The sequence below is a fragment of the Sardina pilchardus genome, chromosome 10 (assembly GCF_963854185.1).
Source record: "Sardina pilchardus chromosome 10, fSarPil1.1, whole genome shotgun sequence".
Lineage (NCBI taxonomy): Eukaryota > Metazoa > Chordata > Actinopteri > Clupeiformes > Clupeidae > Sardina > Sardina pilchardus.
The window spans coordinates 26,755,915-26,760,914 of NC_085003.1; the positions used below are offsets into that span (position 1 = coordinate 26,755,915).

General features: G+C 46.7%; 1 protein-coding gene across 4 annotated transcripts in view; it reads left to right on the forward strand.

Moving 5' to 3' along the window:
* Window positions 1-5,000, forward strand: part of frmd4a (FERM domain containing 4A) — a 99,941-nt gene that overhangs the window by 30,216 nt on the left and 64,725 nt on the right. The window contains exon 1 of one of the 4 annotated variants that reach the window (XM_062547367.1): window positions 2,630-3,168. The exons of the other annotated variants lie outside the window; for them this stretch is intronic. The gene's annotated coding sequence lies outside the window, so the exon portion shown is untranslated. Of the gene's footprint in view, window positions 1-2,629; window positions 3,169-5,000 lie in introns of those variants that run through there. 4 annotated transcript variants of the gene reach the window in all.

A 5,000-nucleotide genomic window follows, 5' to 3' on the forward strand; every position in this document is an offset into this window, starting at 1 on the left:
AAACTATAAATCAATGTGAATGGATGTGTGTGTGTGTGTGTGTGTGTGTGTGTGTGTGTGTGTATGTGCATTCTGCTCTCCCTGTCTCTGGTCTCTCTCTTTGATATGGTCTCGACTGAGTCCTGCTGCATGAGGTCAGGTTTAAGGAGCTTGGCCATCTTGCATCAATTAAAGGGCCAGCTCTGTTTACATTTAGCCCCTGCAATATGGGTCACACACACACACACACACACACACACACACACACACACTCATACAAACATACACAGGCAGGCAGGCACACACACACACACACTCATACAAACATACACACACACACACACACACACACACACACACACACACACACACACACACACACATTACCTCCCAGGGATAACCACAACCCTATAGCCCTACAGAATCTGTATCAGTTACGTGTGTCCCACCCTTCCTCCCAGCGTGGCCATTTTGCCTTGACCTCCAAACCTGCCCTGAGGTTCCCCTGCTCTAAACGCAGCTTTTAGCCCTCACCCCACCCCATCCCACCCCAGCCCACCTCACCCCACCCCACCCCACCCCATCCCACCTCGCCCCCAGACCTCCGCCTATTTTCCAGCCTGCTCCTCATCTCTGATCTGCCCCCACCCCACGGCATCATGCTGGAATATCCCAAACTCAGCTCATTCTAACTGGAACCATATTGCCCCCTCTGACAGGCAGACTGAGAGACCGGGAATAAGAGAGAGAGAGACAGAGAGAGAGAGAGAGAGAGAGAGAGAGAGAAAGAGAGAGAGGGAGAGAGAGAGAGCAGTTGTAGTGAGAACCCTCACTTGCAATGTCTTTCTCTTCTTCTTCTTCTTCAAATGTTGTTGTTGTTGCCAGCCAGTACTTGTACAGTGCTTTTGTACTGTTTTTCCATCATGATTCTTGTGTACTGTAAGCCGTCCAGCAATGCGTGACTGTGCATCAGAGCATTTTATATTCAGCACTGAGAAAGGAGCAGTGGGGAGGGAGGGAGGGAGTGGTGGAGGAAGGAGGAGGAGGAGGAGGTGAATGCATTTGAAGTTTATTTTGAAACTGGCATCTCCACCAATCAGAGCTGTGTGAGCCGGGACATTCCCATCCTTTCTTGACTAGCCCAGTGCATCATGGGTATTATTTCAAACATACAGTACTGTCCCTGCCTACTACCACCACTACTACTCTCTCTCTTTCTCTCTCTCTCTGCCTGCCTCTCTTTCTCTCTCTCTGTTCCTTTTCTTTGTGTTTCTGACTTTTACTTCTCTCCCTTCTCTCCCCCTTCCATCTATCTCTTCCGTTCCCTCTCTCCCTCTCTCCCTCTCCCAGTCCCCCCGCTCCTCACTCTCGCTCTCTGTAAAACAACAGGGCTCTTGTGACGGCGCTCCCAACCTCTCCTCGGAGGAAACGGCCAATAAAGTTCAGATGTGAATTGGCGCAGGGATCATCTGGGGATGTTTAAATTGGCCTGCTGAGTTTCCGGTGTCCGAGTCATGCCAGAGCCTTCCGCCCGGAGAAACAGAGAGTGAGAGGGGGAGGAGAGGGAAGAAAAAGAGAGAAAGAGAGAGAGAGAGAGAGGGGAAGAGAGAGAGAGATGCCGACATTATCTAACAGTTCAGTCTGGACTATAATGCTAAGTTATGGTTGGTGAAATGTCGTTTTCTGTAACATAATAGGATGTTAGGGCTGCCATTGTGTGTTCTTTGCAGCAGTTGGTCTGGATTCATGCTGGCTTGCATGTTGTGGTTCAGGACAATGGCAGGTCTCAGGGTATAAGTGAGGCTTTGCCTTGTGTTGCTGGACACTGATCCTGTGTCGTTTATCACAGAGTTGTCTTGCCCCAGAACAACTGTCTGCCCTGCCTTTAAAGCCTAGCTGACTTAAGAAGAGCAGTTGTGCATCTTGGATATGTCACTCTCCAGCCGAGCTTTTTTTTCTCTCTCACACACGCGCACACTACACGCGCACGCACACACACACACACACACACACACACACACACACACACACACAGTGTCATATGCACGGCAATCCTCATGTGGATAATAAAACACACACTGGCTTTCCTTTATCTTTTGTTTTGACACATGCAGCCAAGCTACTGTAATTAACCTGGTAGCTAAACTATATTTAATGGTGAACAATGACATTGTTTATTTGTTTAGTTTTGTGTTCATGGCACCTTTTTTGGATAGCCTATTTATGTTTTATATTTTTAAGCAATGCTTTGAATGACAAACTGTTTTAGTATTCATGCGATTTATGCGTCAACTAAGTGAGCGACCGTTGAAAACTTACACGTAAACATGACATGCACTGACAGAGAGAGATTCCCTATTTTAACGTCCTTCATAAAAAAAACGGTTAAATCCACACGAGCCAAACCAAAGAGGGGGAGTCCGAAATAGAAACGGGGGAGGGACAACGAACGCAAGAGAGAGAGTGTGTGTGAGAGTGAACTCTTTCCCAAATGAATTTGGCTCTACGTCTGCAAATCCAGATGTCGGGCAGTAGTGGGCTGTACGATGGCTCCTTGAAGCGCACCCGTCCGCAGATTCACATGACCACCGGTGGCAAAGGAGTCCCTTCCCCCAAACTAGTCTGCTCCTCCTCCGTGTTTTCGCGTCTAGCCTACATGTATAACGGCGATATTGTTCAGCGAAACTGCCAGATAGGCTACCTATAAGAGAGTCGTGAGCGCCAAGTAACGTGCCCGGTTATGTTGTATCTCCTTGTGTTCTATGTCGTTTTTGCGTGTTCATAACATCTCTGCGCAGCGCGCCGGGTAGTGTCACCAGAGAGAAAGGAGACGAGGGAGGGGGGTCGGCTGAATGCAAGGAGTCGCTCCCCCCGATGAATTGAATAGTGCAGTGCTGCTCCTTGGAAGCAGGCCAACGTCCCTGTGAAAAAGCGCGTTTAGCGGCGAGATGGGATGTCTTGGCACTGTTGTCAGCCCGGTCTGCTTGCAGTGAGAGAAAGGAGGGAGGGCTGAACTGGATTCCGGCTACCAGCTACCCTTGCCGGTCACAATGGAATGGATGCTGTCGGTGTTTTAGGCCGGGATACCACTCTACCTCGGACCTAAGATATTCTTGGATTAATACAGTTGGGACGTTTTTTGATCGAGTTGTTGAAAATTCATGTTGAAGGGACAGTGAAATCTACAAGGTAATCACGTCCGTTGGTCTGTCTCGACACTGCTTTCATCGAACGATTTGCATCTGTCAGTAGACAGGCCATATGACAAATATGGATTTTCTATTCGAAGACCATTTCTGTTCAATCGACTGATGTTAAACTTTTGTTACGAGAGAGCAGAGGAAAATAGCATGAGTAGCCTAACCATCATTAGAGTCCCTTGTAATAATGTTAGCTTCGGCGTTTTCGCCAGCAGAGGCAGCCAATGCTTGCTGTAACGATGCTTATAAAGAAAACTTGCAATGTAATCTCGGCCAGTCCAGTAAACGAGATGCTGCAGAAATGTGCTATTGCAGAAATAATTGTGGAATTGTGCATTGAAAATGCAATGTTGGCTGGTGGTGGGGGCTTACATGTGATTCTGGAAACAATTTACACCGATATTAGCCATGACAGTATGCGTACAAGGACAGAGTTTGCATACCAAGTTCCATCCGTGCTTGTTTGCTAAAGCCTGCTAGTTGCTAAAACAACCAAATGTTACGTGGTGATGTCCGGTGATTTTTGCTCTGCCGTATGGTAATCTGGCCGAGGTCGTTGTCTGCTCTCAGTTTAACGAGATGCTTAGGTAATAACCGAGACCTTGATTTGTAGGTTAGTGTTACCTTATGAATTTTTGAATGGGTGATTTCGAGGAACCAATGTGAAATCTTCCCAGACGGATGTCCATGTATGGGATGCGGTGCATTTGGGAGACCGTGTTCTGCATTCGGTTATAATAGGCTACACGAGCCTTTCGTTTTGTTGTTAGCTTGTGTGTGCTGTGCTTCCTGGCTATTGTAGACGAGGAAATACACAAGCTAAAAACGTGTATTAGCTTACTCGGTGACGTCTGACTAAGCAGTATTATGTTGCACGGTGAGGTCTCAGAACCTTTCAGAAAAATCACTGCTGTGGTCCATGATCATTCTCTCCCCACAGTAAATGCCTGCAGCCATGGTCAGCTGTCAGCGATTTAACGCGTTTGACATTTCATATGGCAGACTAACGACCCACTCCACCTTTCTTGTATATTCCAGAGAGAGCCTATGTAGCCCCTCACCGGAACAATAATGTATCATTTTGTACAGAATGTCTGTTGTTGTCACATTGTTACATGCGTTGGCCCTTTGCATATTGTTACTATACGGCATGTACGCTATTCTTCATGGTGTAACGGTGTAATAATCAAACAATACTATTGTAATGTAGGCTACAGTATGCTCCTGTGCATTGCACCAAAATCTACGAGACCGAGTTTGGGGGCCTTAACTGCTCATGAAGTTTCTTAGCGAGAAGGTCATAGCGTTCCTTGAAATCAGTGCAAATTCCACAGAGGATTGATGACCTGGTCTGGATTCAAACTGAATATGTATAAATTTGCAGCACTGGTGTTATGCAAGGATGTGGGCTTGGACGAATGCCCAGCTGTTTGGTTTTTAAGTGGGTAAATAAGTTTGGTACCTCAATCTGAAACATGTTCATCATGGTGACACAAACTAGTTTGAGAAAACCTTTTCCTTGGTAGCACTAGGTTGAGTAGGGTACAATATACGGTATCTATATGTTAATTGTCTTTATACAAGTGCAGATCTGAAGTTTATCTTGAGATGAATGTGTCACATCCAGAAATATGACCCATGACTGTAAGCCAGAGGAGTGGTTTGGGAGTGGTAGGCTTTCGGTCAAGCATTGGTCTGGACCTCAGTGACAATAGCCATTCCTCGGTCAAATCTCAGTTGGGATCTTCGCCCAGTCCCAAGTTGAAAGTTTAACCCTTCTGTGTCACTCCCACATATTGTACATGTACACTTCACACACAC